Source organism: Schistocerca americana, chromosome 1, assembly GCF_021461395.2.
Source record: "Schistocerca americana isolate TAMUIC-IGC-003095 chromosome 1, iqSchAmer2.1, whole genome shotgun sequence".
NCBI lineage: Eukaryota > Metazoa > Arthropoda > Insecta > Orthoptera > Acrididae > Schistocerca > Schistocerca americana.
Genome location: NC_060119.1, coordinates 554,039,788 through 554,057,505, shown reverse-complemented (window position 1 = coordinate 554,057,505; position 17,718 = coordinate 554,039,788).

The following is a 17,718-nucleotide window of genomic DNA, read 5'->3' as shown; positions in this document are numbered from 1 at the left end:
AAAAGCTAAGATTCTTACTTTTAACTTCAATTTTCACATGGAGCGGAATCGGGAAATTTACATTCGTCACTTCTATTTAAACGCACAAACAAATCATGTACGTAGAAGCACTGTATTGGAGTTTTGCTTTCATAACTTTAAGAGCAGATCTTGTAAGACACATTTTACAATGCTGACTCTAAAAATCCTTTCCGAGCCATCCTCTCAAATGTTATGATGTAAAAGAAGTACATCTATAACCATAAAAATGTGATATTGGTTCTAATAAACACAGTCGTTTCCTTTTTATTTGTTGACCAATTATAGTGATGTTTGGGTAGTATTACGTCATTCTTCTCGTATCACTGGCACCGGAATTTGACACTAAGATTGAGATACAACAAAAGTAATTATTCCACTACACAGCGAGGCCGTAAATAAAGAGGTTAACGGTTTTTTTATGTATCACAAACAATCAAATGCGAAAATTCAATCAGAAGACGGAAGCCCAAACGTTGAACCGTTGTCTGCTACTAGTGAGGCGTAAATCCGGGTGCTCTACCCTTGTTCACGTACAGCTATACGAATGCAAAATATAAATAACCACCATCTCTTTTTCCAGTTACAGAATCTGAATACGAGGCAGGAAACACGAATACAAGGAATTACCTTTTGGAAGTTTTAGTAAAATGAGGATATGCAGCTTTGATTTGCCCCGTTACATGGTTGGGTGCACTATAACGGACATTATTCACAAAAAATTACCAAGTTATTCTGTATGAGAAACCCGCCAGCTGGAATAGTAAAATCAACATTAAAAAGAATGAAATACAATAAAGGAAATACGAAAAATGAAAGAGCTGTATCACGATATCCAATAGTTTGAAGGAAGGGGCATCCTCGTCTCATCATTGCATTTCAGTTTCTTAATCAAGTGCAGCTGTTGGCGGCGATGGGACTCTCCGCTCAGTCCCCTTTGTAATTACGATTGGCGTTCAATAAGTAATGCAACACACACTTTCCGGAAACAGATAGGTTTTATTCGGGATTCCAGTACACCGTGTTATTCCCACTCTACTGACAAGGGGAGTCCGCCAATTGTGAAATTCAGATTCGATTCATACTGCGCATAATAAAAGCTCGTGGCCAGAGGTGTAATGTGGCAAAGCACCAAGATGCACTTCTCAGCCGTTGTCGAGAAAATCGAAAGTTAAAAGAAACCGTTGCGGTGAAATACTCTCTACGATTAATAATTTTCTACTTGTAATTTTTATATATATATATATATATATATATATATAAACTATTAATGAATTGCTTACGCCCACGAACCTACTACGGTGTCGTAGCAGGCGGAGAGCTGATACTCCAACGTGGCGCGTCCCAGGTGGCGGATAGGGGGGTCCTCACCGGCTTGCCGGCGGACTTGAGCGAAATAAAATAGCTCTCGCGGACCAAACACACAACATCAAGAAATCCATTAGTGTCTGTTCTGGTATCCAGCGACTAGTGGTCTGCGTCTGTTTACCTAGTTGGTGCGGCAGTGAAATATGGCTTGATCTCAACAATCAAGTCTGCAATTACCGTGATCTTGTTGAAGGTCACCACAACCAACTTCAACTTGAAGTAATCATGATGGAACAAATGGAAAGAAATCCGCTACCCCAGGCCCCAGTCAACGGACTGGACTTTCCTGGTCATCGGATTCTGGGGGACCAGGAACATCATGAGGAGAAGAGTCGGAGCTTCTCAAAACCTCTTCGCAAGCACTACCTTGGCACTCTCAATGCAAACACTCTGTTCAAACTTGGAAAACTAAAACAACTGACAGACATGCTAGATAAATTTCACATCAAAATTCTTGCCATCCAAGAGACGCGCTTCGTAGATGAAAACCATTTCGACAGAGAACATTACAGGATTTACAAAGGTAAACCTGCTGTCAGAAGAGGAACACCATTATTGTTTGGTACAGGGTTTGCAGTACACAAATCAGTCATGGATAACATCATAGACTTGGTTCAAATGGCTCTGAGCACTATGGGACTTAACATCTATGGTCATCAGTCCCCTAGAACTTAGAACTACTTAAACCTAACTAACCTAAGGACAGCACACAACACCCAGCCATCACGAGGCAGAGAAAATCCCTGACCCCGCCGGGAATCGAACCCGGGAACCCGGGCGTAGGAAGCGAGAACGCTACCGCACGACCACGGGATGCGGGCTCATAGACTTCAATTCAATATCAGAACGTATCTCGACACTGTCCTTCAAATCAGGTAATAAAGCATACACAATTATCAACGCACATGCACCTACAAATGACCATAACAGAAAGAAGCCACAAGAAATTGAAGACTTCTGGGAAGACATGGAGGAAGTAACTAACAACGTACCAGAAAGACATGTGAAAATTGTAATGGGTGATTTCAATGCGCAGCTTGGTAAGGAGAGAAAATTCAGAGAAATAACAGGCCCATACTCAGCACATATTCGCACGAACAGAAATGGGGAAGACCTCATAAAATATTGTCAAAACTTTAACCTCAAAATCATGTCAACACAATTTCAAAAATCAAGACGAAAACTTACAACATGGAAAGCACCCAACACAGTGTGGGGAGAATTTCAGATTGATCATGTGGCCATATCCAAGAAAAATTCGCGGGAAATTCTAAATGTCAGAACACGCAAAGGAGTCTTCGAGTCTGATCATTATTTGCTACAAGTTAAGATTAGGCCAATCCCAAGACTGAAACAGACAGCGCAAAACAAAATAGTCAAACCTGATCCGGAATACTTGAAGATAAACAGGGATAAAATCGTTGAAGAAATTAATAGGCACTCAATAGACACATGGACAGAGCTGGCGAAGGCAGCTCAGAAGACTATGTGCTGGGGACAACCACCTAGAAAACGCAAACATAGGTGGTGGAACGCAAAGTGTGATGAAGCCATTGAGAGAAGAAAGCAAGCATGGGACAAGTTCAGTAGCTACAGAAATTCAGAAACATGGAAAGAATTTCACGAAGTTCAGAAACTAGCATCGAAGGAAATCAGAAGGGAAAAACGAGCATATGACAATAACAGACTAAAAGAAATTGAGGAAGATTTCAAAAGAAATAACACAAGAAATTTTTACAGAACTTTCAAAGAAAATATTAAGGGCTATCAACCCCCTAGCCTCTGCTTCCGAAGAACAGATGGATCCCTGGAAACAAACACAAAAGAAAACTGTAAAATTCTCAAACATTACTTTGATAAACTTCTTAATTGCAAAAAACCTACAGGAAAATTAACATTCCAAAAGACCACATCTAATGCCGATTCTGATCCACCCACAATAGAAGAGATAGAGGAAATCATAAAACAAATGAAAAATAACAGAGCTGCCGGAGAAGATGGTATTATCGCCGAGATCTGGAAACTCCAAGATGAAAACATCACCAAAAAAATCCATAAGATTATCTCCGAAATTTGGATCACAGAGAAAGTGCCAGAGGAATGGAAATGTGCATTGATCCATCCGTTACATAAAAAGGGTGATAAGTCAGATCCAAACAATTACAGAGGCATTTCGCTAGTACCAGTTACATACAAAATTTTCTCTAAGGTGCTATTAAACAGACTAGAACCACAAGCAGATCTGCAAATTGGGGAATACCAGGCAGGCTTCAGAAAAGGGAGATCATGCATCGAACAGATCTGGAACTTGAGAACACTTTTGAAAGTCAGACAGGCAAGAAACACTGTAGTTACCTTTGTGGACTTTAAAAAAGCATATGATTCCATAGACAGACAGACACTCTTTGACGTACTGGAAGAATATGGTATCGACAGAAAAACCAGGGCACTTATACAACAGACGCTTACAGACACTACCTCCAAGATTAAGTTCATGGGAGAAATTTCGGAACCCTTCCACATACACACAGGTGTCCGACAAGGAGACGGGCTCTCACCAATCCTGTTCAACATGGTGTTAGACAAAATTATCAAGCAGTGGGAGGAACAAGTTAAAGGAATACAGCTGGGAAGAACACGTGAAACCAAAACAATCATAAAATGTCTGGCATTTGCAGATGATATAGCCATACTCAGCAATAATACACAGGAGGCAAAGGAAGCACTGGAATGCTTGCATGAAATAGCTGCCAAAACAGGTCTGCAGGTATCTTACGAGAAGACACAATATATGGAACGACAGACCAACAATGTACACACCATGCATACGGTATATGGATCCGTAGAAAGAGTCGAAAAATTTAAGTATTTAGGGGAGTACATACAAATGGGAGGATCAAACAAGGCGGCTAACATGGAACGAACGAAGAAACTCCAGAAGGCATACAAACTCACATGGTCACATTATAATAAGAAAAGCATATCGAGGCAGGCCAAACTTAGGCACTACAAAACAGTTGTATTACCAGAAGCATTGTACGCGTCAGAAACAACCACAATTGGAGCATCAGGCATCATAGACACAGAAAAAATAGAACGCAAAATTCTCAGAAAAATATTTGGACCAATTCACAGAGATGGCATATGGATGAAGCGACCTACCAAAGAGCTGTACCAGCACACTGACAGACTAACAGACGCGATCAGAAAACGCAGATTAACTTTCTATGGGCACATACAGAGAATGGACAACAACCGACTTACAAAGAAAATTTTTGATGCAGTAAACAGCTCAAGCAAGAAAACAAATTGGTATCATGAAATAGACGAAGACTTAAGGCAGATAGGGATCAACAGGCAAATGATAGGAGACAGGAAATACTTCAGAAACAAAGTTAGGAGTGCAAAATTTATTGTAAAGGAGAGAAAGAAGAAAGGAACATTATGGACAGAGCAAAGGAAACAGGAGCACAGCCAAAGGATGAAGAGATTTTGGGAAGAGAAGAGGAAGAAAGGAAAGAAGTGAAAATTGTGTCATCATGTGATTTTCGAGTTCAAACACTGTCCATAAGGGCAACAATGAAATGAATGAATGAATGAATGAATTGCTTACGCATGTTGGTGAAGGGGGATCGCTCTCCAATTGTACCGCCTCCATTTTTCCGTTTGTTTAACAGGGTGTACCAAAGCTCTCACGTCCGCACTGATTTTCGACGATGTTATAAGTTGCGCTAGGGACCGCATCTACCTTCTTTCGAAGTTACCGGCAACTACGCTGTTATGCGGCGGCTCGTTTCGGCCCATTCAACATCTGTCCTTCAAGTGTAACGACCGAGTAACGGAGTTTATATTTCATACCTGCCACAGCAAATTTGTGTTCGTGGGGTCTCTATTCTAATTCGAACGTTTGACTTACGCTATACGTATTCGTTTCGGAATATCGTTTCTACGTCTTCCGTTAACTATACGTGGTAAACATTACGAAGACAATTAATAACATTTTTGAAATACAACTTTGTTTGCGGAAAACATAATGACGTTCGAAGTCGCCAGTTTTTCCACGACAAACGACTTTCAACAGCTTATTATACGCATAATTGTTGCAACTGATTGCCGGGAATTATATATATATATATATATATATATATATATATATATATATATATATATATATATATATATGTGTGTGTGTGTGTGTTTTTGTGTGTATATACACATTTGAATTACAAAAAACAAATACTAAAAAAAAAAACAAAGTTGCATGGGGCGAGATTCGATCCGGCGACCTTCGGATTACGAACCCGAGCGCTTACAGCTGCGCCACGACGCTGTAAAAAATTATTATTCATAGAGAGTACTTCACCGCAACGGTTTCTTTTAACTGTCGATTTTCTCGACAACGGCTGAGAAGTGCATCTTGGTGCTTTGCCACATTACAACTCTGGCCATGAGCTTTTATTATGCGCAGTATGAATCGAATCTGAATTTCACAATTGACGGCCTCCCCTTGTGAGTACAAAACCCTATTTTTCAACATAAACTCCGTGCAATGCGACGGCCAAAAGCTACCTTACAGGTGTGTTTCCCAGCATGGTGCCACTCAACCGGTCTTGCTGCTCCAGTAGCCTCCCCATCATCCACGTACTGCTTCCTGCACAGTGCGTCCTTCATTGGGCCAAAGAGATGAAAATCGGAAGGCGCGAGATCTGGGCTATAGAGTGGCTGAGGAAGAACAATCCAAAAATGTTTTCTCAGCTCTTCTCGAGTACGCAGACGTGTGTGAGGCTTTGCATTGTCATTAGAAGGAGAAGTTCGTGTACATTTTTTGGGTGACGAACGCACTGAAATCGTTTCTTCAGTTTCCTCAGGGTAGCACGGTACACTTCAGAGAAGAAGATCATTGCACCATACGCCAGTCGGCACAAAATACCTGGTAAGCGCGACCTTGTTGCGCCGATGACAGAGGCCTCGCCCAACGACTCACGGTGCTTTCGTTCACTGCCAGGTCTCCGCAAACATTCTGCAAGCGCCTATGAATATCTGTGATTCACAGGTTTTCTGCTAATAGAAACTCTGTGACACCTCTCTACCCGGAAGGCACCTCCGTTATAGACGCCATTTTGAAGGTTGCGTATAGCACCGCCAACTATCGAAGATTCGTGAAGCTATACGAGCTGAAGCGAGAATATTCCACGATGTCCGACAGCAAATTCCGCATTTGTTCAAATGAAACTGGCTTAGAAAATTAATGTGTTGCATTACTTATTAAATGGCTTCGTATTTTCAGTTGCTACATGGATCCAAACATTAGTCGGTGGAGATAGTTTCATATAGCACAATAATATGCGAAACTTAAGCATAATCAAGAAATGAAAACATATTTGCTCATAAGAGTGTCTTGGTGGTTATAGAACAAGGTAAAGCTCAATCACAATATATTTGACATGGCATACATTTTGCTGAAAACATCAGCTGCACTTAGTTTGCCCGTAGATTCCAGACTGCTCCAAGGGATATGATTCGAAACTATGTAGCTCACTTTGTGTGGCTGGGATCTGCCATGAATTTGTATAAAGGAGTAGGTCTATGCAAAAGGCTGCTATTCAAGACTAGGAAATACCTATGGAACTTAGTATAAGTGACTGCAGATGCGGACACTTCAATCTGTACATGTGGACGAAGAAGAGTATTCTCTTGATATCCGATGTAAGTGTGAAGCTCGGCACGCTCATCCAACATGATTGCCCCCCAAGTCCCCACTCCGGTATCTCACCTCCATCATACCAAAATCATCTCTATCCACAATTTTCCTTTACTTACTCTGGTTATCATTTCCACTGCAGGTGAAAGTGTGACGAAAATCATTCTGCAAATTTATAACACTACAATACAGTGCCTCACAATTATCACTTTTTTATTTTACTACCTTGATATTAATTTCCTGAATATGCAGGTAAACGTATCATTTTCTCGGTAACGATGATTAATTGAAGAATTGTAACGTGTATTTGGGACAAATTATTCAAAAACAATATTGTAAAATAATGCACTAGAAGCACTGTTGAGTCAGGTAGCTTGAGTTAAGTAGAATTTAAAAACATAGTTGAGGAGCGAGAGCGCGTAGACAGGCAAAGAGTTGCAAAAGAACAATGGTCGAGCGTGGATGCAAAGTGGCTGTACTAGCGTGCTTAATGAAGTGCATTCTCTGTGTGACATCCAAAGCGTAGCAAGTCTGAAAATGTTTAATGAGCGAACATATATCTGGATGACAGTACATGGTTTAATCAAGAAGAGTTGGCAGCGGAATAACGAAAGAAGAGTAATTGGTGGCCAAAGTCAACACAAATTGCATGTTACTGAAGGAAGAGCCTGTTGCCAGTTATTGTTGCCATAGAATGCTTCACGTCGCACGATCTGCAACTCATCACAAAGTAAGGCTATTCCATTTAGCAGTTTAGTCTTGTAAAAGATTTACCTATGTCTTAGATTCATTAATTTCGAATATTATAGTAACTCCTGGTAAACTATAATTGACATTCATTGTTAACGATTCACCCAAGTCGTCAACCATCAGCAAGATCCTTTCCTGATACCGTTATTTACGAGTGAAATATAATTAAAAAATATGTTATTTAACTGAAAAGAACTGAAATGAATTTCCCATTTAAACTTAAAATTATCTGTTTCAAGAAACTAGAAACTGTGAAAAATTCTGATTTCGTGCATTCTAAAATAATTTGAGAAATAAAACTGAGTACTTATTAAGATAAATTTGAAATTACTGGGAGAGTGTAGTGATTTTCAATATTTAAGCAAAAGTGATTATATTTAGTGTGTTTCATATAATCTTAGAATTCTTGATTTCGGCGTTATTTGAAATGACTGCTGATACTTCTAAAATTACGTTGAGCATAAATACTATAAAATCTGGTATGAAATATTGAATAATCGCAGGTACTACTTCACAAAACATGGTGAAAGTAAACATTATTGCGAATGACGTAGCTCAGTCCTTACCACGTTACATGTTGTTAGTGGCTAATCAGTATTGATTTCAAAAAATCCTAAAGTGTGTGTTACAATAATTATTACCTTCCATTCGTGTTACTGCACAGGACATAGCACTTATACGTTGACTGCTTATGCATGGCGTTTTCATTTCTGCTTCCACGTATACATGCAACGTTGCCACCTAACCACATCTTAGTAATTGTTATCTAACATTATATGCAACCAAACAGATAACAAATTCGTAATTTTGATAAGCCTGAGCAGGGGACTGAAAATAATCGATCAGTTATATACTTCATTGTTGTACTGATTGATAATACTCAATGATATAAGTTATCTGGTGGCATCCTTTCGGTTAAATTTTATTCTTCGGAATCGACGTCTTTTCTGTGAATTACAGAATTTTAGGTTATACTGGTCATTAATGTACCGAAGAGAGTGGGTGGGTTATAAACTGACACTGGATTCAGCTACGAAGAGCACGTCCCTACATTGATTCAAGGTCTAATCTAGCCGTTGCTGGTACTCTTGTAAACCGACCCGTTTCTTCTTTGCCGCGAGTGAGACCACACTACGAAATGTCTGACACATAAAACAATTTTTCTGAGCCTCAGATACAAAGTATAGCAATAATCTGCAACACTTGAGGCAGTTAGACCTCTTGCAGTCATCGATGGATATCATGGTCCTGTTGTGGAGTCGTAACTTTAAGTCATGGCTGTGCAGACATGCTAGTACTGTGGGCTGCATGTCTCTCACTGTGACTATGTAAGGTTCAAATTGGTTCAAATGAAAAGGTTCAAATGGCTCTGAGCACTATGGGACTCAACTGCTGAGGTCATTAGTCCCCTAGAACTAAGAACTAGTTAAACCTAACTAACCTAAGGACATCACACACATCCATGCCCGAGGCAGGATTCGAACCTGCGACCGTAGCGGTCTTGCGGTTCCAGACTGCAGCGCCTTTAACCGCACGGCCACTTCGGCCGGCTAACTATGTAAGGACTGCAGCAAAAATTTATGTATAGGGTGATTCAGCTACACCTACCTACGGGTGTTGTGCAACCTGAAATGCCTTCAAAATCCACATACGAAAGTTTCATATTCTCTCGCTCGCTATACGCAAACTATTAGTGGTAGAAAAAAAATGAACAAGAAATTTTGTAGGAAATTTACTATAGCTATATTTTGTACTTGGGTAGGTTTCCGCTGGCGGCCATGGTTTTCGAGTAATTAAAGAAAAACATGTTTAAAGATAACTTTTGTACATTTTTCTGGAGTAACCGTGGCCTCCGGCGAAAATGTATTCTGGTTAAAATTCCTGCAAAAAGGGTCTTGTCCATTTTTTCTGTAGGACTAATAGTTTTTGCATAGCTAGCTATAGAATATGAAAATCTCGCACTTGGTTTTTGAAGGAATTGCGGGTTGCATAAAACTCTGAGGCAACTGATACTCTCAAGTTTACAGTAGATATCTGCTTTATGCAATGTGTAGCTGGAGCCACCCCAAAGAAATTCTGCTTATCATGTCTTACATCTGACTTCCAGAGTCGACAGGAAGTGTCGGTTTGTTTCCCAGTAGAAACAAAATGATTTTTAAAGCGTAATTTCAAGTGCCTAAATTAGTCTAGTGTAATATTCGCTCTATCAGTATACTGTATATTGATAGAGAAATAACCAATGGAGTAATAACCACTACTCCAGCAATGACTCGTGTTGGATTGAAATATTAATTAAGAAATTGCGCAAGAATACACCATTAGAACAACGGTGGGCTACGTGCAGCCCATGGGCTATGGTCTGTACATTGTTATGTGATAACTTATAACCAAACTATCACTCAAACTATTTCGTAATGCAACAGGCACTGCAAGTGGTATAATCAATTCTTCAACACTGCATAAAAACTGCAGACAGTATCCGCTAGTGCCAATAATCGAAAAGTTAAAAGTTAGTTGCTTCTTCCCGCTTGCCTTTAATTATAGTGTGAGACACCTGATATCTTGTGAAACATTGGAGCTTTGTATAGCTGGCTCGTGACAGGGAAGTCAACTTAAAAGGACTGGAGGTTCATAAACTTGTTCAGCACTGAAAGCCGTCCATGAGCAGGTACAGAATAGGGAAGTTGCAGTGTCGCATCTCTGCATAGCAGGCGCATAGGAGGCTGGTCTGTGTTCCACAAAAACTGCATGGTGCAAGACGCTAGAAGGAATCTTTAAGGCAGGATAAGATCTGAAAGCTAGATGAAAAACTTGGTGCCTGAACCCATCGGACCAGCCACTGGTTATGGCCATGCTGTGCAGCAATATTCATTGAAATCCGAGTAGGAGTGTCTCTGGCTGGTTCAAAGTAATTATTTGCATAGAAGGCATGTTTTCACGGGTGTGTCTATGTGCAAGCCTTTTGGTTGGCCAAAGTTGGAAATCTGTCACGCAGTGGGAGAGATGTCTGCCTTCCTTCCCACATCCCACCGCTATTGGTTAATCATGACACAATTCGCAAGAGTAGGAATTTGTTAAACTTCTTTGTAAAATTGTTATTGGTCGGGGCTTTTGTCTGCTGCAATTAGCTGGCGAGATTCCTGCGCTGTCAGAACGAGCCAGGGCTCGGAGAGTAAAGTCAGAACACACTTGTGGTAGAGGGTTCAAAGGGAACACTTTCTCCAGCTCATCGCATAGGACTGCAGCTAGGGTTGTCTGCAACTTAGAGCAGGGTACGGAGGTCGGGCTGAACTCAGAATTTACAGCTGCTACCACAACCGTCTTTCCCATCCACACCTTCTAGGAGTAGTAAGCATGAGCCTTCAACGCAATCACTGAGCCGTGGGTGGATGCAAAGCTAGTTAAATTGTATAACAGTTTAACCGCACTGTTTTAACATTCACAGCCAGCTAGTTGCACCCATCATGTGCTTTGGTGGATCTGTTGAGTTCGTTCTTGGTTTACCGTGGTTCTTTCTTTAAATTACCAAACATCGTTGGCTGTGGCTGACAGTAATTGGCTGTCACTATGACATAGTTCCAGATCATGCCAAGGCCCTTTTTGTGCGGATAAAGGTTGTAAAGTAAATGTACATAATACTTCTCAGAATATTGGTTTTATAGAATATAAATAAACTCAATATCAATTTCTTGTTTGTAGTACTGCCTCCCTACATTACATCTGCTATCCGATCTACGGCCAAGTAAATTAACTAATCCAGCAATGTCCGCAACTCTCTGCTATTACCCCACGACGCTATTGAGTAAAGCAAAAATAAAAAGGAGAAAAATAAAAACAATAAAATTTTACTTCTGTGAGTAATAAAGTTATGTAAAAGCGGAACTGATAATGAACCAAAAGTCTAACTTAGTAAAAGGACAACTGATTAAAGAAGCGTATACCCACAGAAAACTTATTCTGGAGCAAGCTGGGGATTTCCAGCTTTACAGCCATGAGGTAAGCGTGTCTTAGACGTGTAGTCAACATTCAGGGACCTCCTGCCATTTCACATTTCAGAGTGTGCCAAGTTCTCGACGCCGTAAACTTCTCACAGTTTAACGAGAGATTGTTTCCGTGGACGTGAGTCACCAGTCTCAAAGACGCTTAAGGCGAGATGGCTGGCTCAGACTCAAACATATGTGTCGGCAGAACATTAGCGAAAGTAAGTTCGATGTTTGATGCGTAGGAGGGACTGGGGGAATTTGGCACAGCCGGTGAAATGACGCACTTCAATATATCTTCAACTGCGACAGTTAGACTTATCTGATCGGTGCTGCAATCTGGTGATCAGTTATACAAATAGGCATACAGAAAGCGGGAACCGTTACTTGCCAGATGTCGGCGCAAGACGTAAGAATTTGTCTTTGTTTCTTCTAATATTTGATCTCCAGTTTGTAAAAGTCATTTTCTGTTTTATTAAAATAAAAGTTTTTATTGGCACGCCTATCTCTGGATATTAACACTCTCGATTATCTATCTTAAGCAAAGAGCGAATGTGGGACTACAGGTTTTTTTTTATTTTTTTATTTTTTTATAAAACCATGCACAAAGGCCGAATGCTTGATTTTATTTCATTTTAGCTCCATACCAATGAAAATAGGTAGCTAAATGAGATACGATAATACATACTTAATGAAAGACAAAATAGCATAATATATCATTTTTATAAGAACGGGTTCCTCTGTTCCAATGCCACGGACGTCCACCTGTAAAACAGAGAGAGCTTCTTGGGCGGCGGGTGAATTAAGAAACGCCGACAGTGCTATTCATAATGGGATTAGACAGAGCGCCATCCAGCACAATACACCAGCGGCGAAGACCTGTGCGTAGTATGTGGTGAATTCGGCAAGGATGGCGAAAAATGGTATTGGCGTAGTTCTTGTGCTTGTTGTTATCATTCTGAATGCAGTGAGTGGGACAGTCCTAAAAACTGTGACTCCTGTCTGAAGAAGGGTTATTTGTTTTGCAGATATGCAAGCGACCAATTGCCGAATACGCTTATACTCCAGTCTTCTTCTACATTTTAGTTTTTATTTTAGAAACAAACTATTATTATTGGTTAGTATCAATTCCATAGCCAATTAAGCTGACATTTTCGCTATTTTCTTTTTGTGAACTATGTTTTCTAAGTGTTTTCTTTGATAAATATACACTACTGGTCATTAAAGTGCTACACCAAGAAGAAATGCAGATGATAAACGGGTATTCATTGGACAAATATGTTATACCGGAACTGACATGTGATTACATTTTCACGCAATTTGGGTGCATAGATCCTGAGAAATCAGTACCCAGAACAACCACCTCTGGCCGTAATAACGGCCTTGATACGCCTGGGCATTGAGTCAAACAGAGCTTGGATGACGTGTACAGGTACAGTTGCCCTTGCAGCTTCAACACGATACCACAGTTCATCAAGAGTAGTGACTGGCGTATTGTGACGAGCCAGTTGCTCGGCCACCATAGACCAGACGTTTTCAGTTGGTGACAGATCTGGAGAATGTGCTGGCCAGGGCAGCAGTCGAACATTTTCTGTATCCAGAAAGGCCCATACAGGACCTGCAACATGCGGTCGTGCATTATCCTTCTGAAATGTAGGGTTTCGCAGGGATCGAATGAAGGGTACAGCCACGGGTCGTAACACATCTGAAATGTAACGTCCACTGTTCAAAGTGCCGTCAATGCGATCAAGAGGTGACCGAGACATGTAACCATTGGCCCCCATACCATTACGCCGGGTGATACGCCAGTATGGCGATGACGAATACACGCTTCCAATGTGCGTTCACCGTGATGTCGCCAAACACGGATGCGACCATCATGATGCTGTAAACAGAACCTGGATTCATCCGAAAAAATGACGTTTTGCCATTCGTGCACCCAGGTTTATCGTTGAGTACACCGTCGCAGGCGCTCCTGTCTGTGATGCAGCGTCAAGGGTAACCGCAGCCACGGTCTCCGAGGTGATAGATAGTCCATTCTGCTGCAAACGTCGTCGAACTGTTTGTGCAGATGATTGTTGTCTTGAAAACGTCCCCATCTGTTGACGTGGCTGCACGATCCGTTACACCCATGCGGATAAGATGCCTGTCATCTCGACTGCTAGTGATACGAGGCCGGAGGAATCCAGCATAGCGTTCCGTGTTACCCTCCTGAACCCACCGATTCCATATTCTGCTAACAGTAATTGGATCTCGACCAAAGCTAGCAGCAATGTCGCGATACGATAAACCGCAATCGCGATAGGCTACAATCCGACCTATATCAAACTCGGAAACGCGTTGGTACGCATTTCTCCTCCTTACACGAGGCATCACAACAACGTGTCACCATGCAACGCCGGTCAACTGCTGTTTGTGTATGAGAAATCGGTTGGAAACTTTCCTCATGTCAGCACGTTGTAGGTGTCACCACCGGCGCCAACCTTTTGTGAATGCTCTGAAAATCACAGTATCTTCTTCCTGTCGGTTAAATGTCGCGTCTGTAGCACATCATCTTCGTGGTGTATCAATTTTAATGGCCAGTAGTGTAATATTCAATGCATATACTGTATTTTGGCTATAATATGTATGGAATTAAATACCTTTAAACAATTCCTTGCGTCATTTTACCCAGTAGGTTGGGTAAAATGATGCAATGCAATGATGTCATACTTGTCCATTTTTTTTCTAAAACGTGTAGCTGCATATTTATGGTTTTAAGATATTTTACAGTAAACAAATGCGGCTACTGCTGTACGAAAATTGGAGCCTCTGGGTATTAAAGAATAAAGGTTACAGTCAAAAAGCCTTAGGTGCGCCACATTCCCCCGTTTTCCCCTCTTGTGCGTGGGCTTCTGGTGCCACATACCTCCAAAATACTATCAATGTTATGTCGGATTCAAGCCACGCAGGGTCGATGCGTTCGAAAGGTGGACCAACAAGTCTTAAACAGGGTCTGGCTCTTCAGTATAGATAAGCTGCTAAAAGCACCGTGCGTCCGGTGCTGCGCAGAAACAGTTCGCTTGTAGGCAGGCTGTGACCACCGGGCGACGCTCAGGCACCGTCACGATTCAGAAGTAAGTCAGGGAAAACTGTTGCGCCTTTTAGCTCGATTCACGATCGGCCATAGAAGTAAGTCAGGGAAAACTGTTGCGCCGTTTAGCACGATTCAGGATCGGCCTTAGAAGTATGTCAGGGAAAACTGTTGCGCCTTTTTGCACTCCAGAGTGCTGTATTAGCAGAATCTACTCACAGAACAGTGTGCAGCTCAAAATTAAACCAAAAAAAGTAACGATAGTGCACCGACTGACTGCTGGAGATCAGCATTGCAGTCTGTGCGTAATGGAGAAGTTTATCCCAAAATGCTCTTTCTCTCTGTTGATGCAAGGCTGCCTTTATCGAGGTACATGAACTCGTAAATAAATAAATAGATGGGAGTTCGTAAAATCATCATCAGTTATGTAAAGAAACGCCGTGTAACGTGAAGACTTGAGTGTAGTGTGCAACTGGGCACACAATTTTTCGACCATACCATCTGATAGGTATGCAGACATTATACTGGAGAGAACTAACAACTAACGAAAGCCGGCCGGTGTGGCCGAGCGGTTCTAGGCCCTTCACTCTGGAACCGCGCTGCTGCTATGGTCGCAGGTTCGAATCCTGCCTGGGCCATGGATGTGTGTGATGTCCTTAGGTTAGTTTGGTTTAAGTAGTTCTAAGTTCTAGGGGACTGATGACCTCAGATGTTAAGTCCCATAGTGCTCAGAGCCATTTGAACCATTTTGAACTAAAGATGTATAGTTATATTTTGCAGGACAATGCAAGAGCACTCACAGTCAGTGTGTCTCTGATAGTACAATATTGCAGTGCCTGTCTTATTCTGAATTACGAAGCAAAGTTCCTTTGAGCTTGCATGCATGTCCAAAAGAACTGCGCTATCGTACTAAAGTGCCGATACTGGGCAAGTGACTTCCAAGTAAAATGTCTCACCTGTACTAGAATATGCATAATGGATGTACGAGTACAGGCTGTAGACGCATGGTGACGACACATGGAAGTCTGGGTGTGGCTGGGAGTCGTGTACGGATAGCCAAATGGTCAGTCGTCCTTTAGCTGTGGTGAGGTGCACACGCCTTGTTTGCGTCTCGCCTGTTGTGCTGCTTGCGAGTGAGCGCGCGTTTGTTTACTTCCGCGTAGCGGAAGCCGCGCGGGGTAGCCGTGCGGTCAGGGCGTCTTGTCACGGTTCACGCGGCTTCCCCCGTCGGAGGTTCGAGTCCTCCCTCGGTCATGGGTGTGTGTGTTGTCCTTAGCGCAAGTTAGTTTAAGTTAGATGAAGTAGTGCGTAAGCCCAGGGACCGATGACCTCAGCAGTTTGGTCCCATAGTCTTTACTACAAATTTCCAAAATTTCCGCATAGCGGCTTGTTTCCGAGTTCGACTTCATTGATTCTCATGGTGTTTCCTTAGAGCCAAGTAACAATAAAATTAACTTTTCCGTTTGATCACGAACGACCGAAGGCGTATGAAGTGGAACGTTTTATACGGGAAGGAATGCGTCTCCCGCCACAATATGTTCTCGGACTACATTTTTCGATCCTCAGTTCTATTGTGTACATAAAGCTGTCGAATGACGGTCTGTGCGCAGACTTTGTGCGGCGTCACGCTAACGATCTCAAGTTCCGATACTCTGACGGACAATAGGAACTGTCGTGGTTGATCACGCTGACTTTGGCCTTCGAACATTGCGGGTTTTCGAACTCCCGTTTGAACTCCCGTCGGACATTGTGGTGGCTGCTTTTAAACGGCAACGTAGTCAGACACGTGGCTGAAACGTGGAAGACATTCGAAAAGTACCATGTCCTCAATGGTGTCTGTCAGATAAAAATTGAACTACTGAAACACGTTCCTTCCTACTTGATTATTGCCGGCTGCAGGGCTGTCGTCACGTACGTTGGCCAGCCGCGCACCTGTTCAGGTTTTGGCCAGGAAGGCCGAGTTCGTTCTGAATGTCTCCGATGTAGACTGGTTCACACGCCGATCGGAGACGCCACTGCTCCTGCAGTGCCCACTGTTTTACCTCTGTCTTATACGCGTCTGTGGCAGTGCTACCTGCTACGCTCCCTCTGAAACAGACGGTACCGGTAGTATTAGGGCAGTGGGGTTACGACTCCACTTTTAATATCAAATTGATATGCAAATTAATTAAACTGATCAATTTATCATCCCCGCCCCCTGACCCCCCACCCCCCGACCATGGCCACCGCCGCATCCGGATTACGTCACGTCTTTTCTCAGCTGCACGTGTGCCTCAGGACCCTCCTCCCTGTCCCCTCTTCCCCACCCCCTCTCCCCGAACCTACACTATTCGCGGGATTTTCGAATTTTGGCGGGAATTAAGAATTTTGGTGAGAACTTCGAATTTTGGAGAGAATTTCTTTGTCCCGGGGCTGTACTGATAGTGTTACGCTTTCAGGCATAAATCAAGTCTATCAATTCAACCACATATTTGCACTGGATCCTGTAGAGACGACTTTTAATGATTACAGCCACTGCTGAATCATATTCATGCCACTTTTGTATCTCGAAATGAGTCACCTTTTCTTTTTTAGAACCTATCTGCTAAGGAAAATGTACACCAAAAACTCCAGCGCTGTTATTAGGCAGTCGCTCTTCATCTTGCAATTGCTGCTAAGTCTCTGCCCCGCCCTCCCTGCAGCTTGGTCCATGTGATCGTCCCAGTTTAAGTCTGGCATGTAAGGAAGTCAGAGAGAGCTATATCTAAGATCTTCTACATTTTGTGGGAAAACGGGACGAGGCGAGTTAATGCGACAGGAGCGCGTTTAGACCACTTGGTGGAAATGGG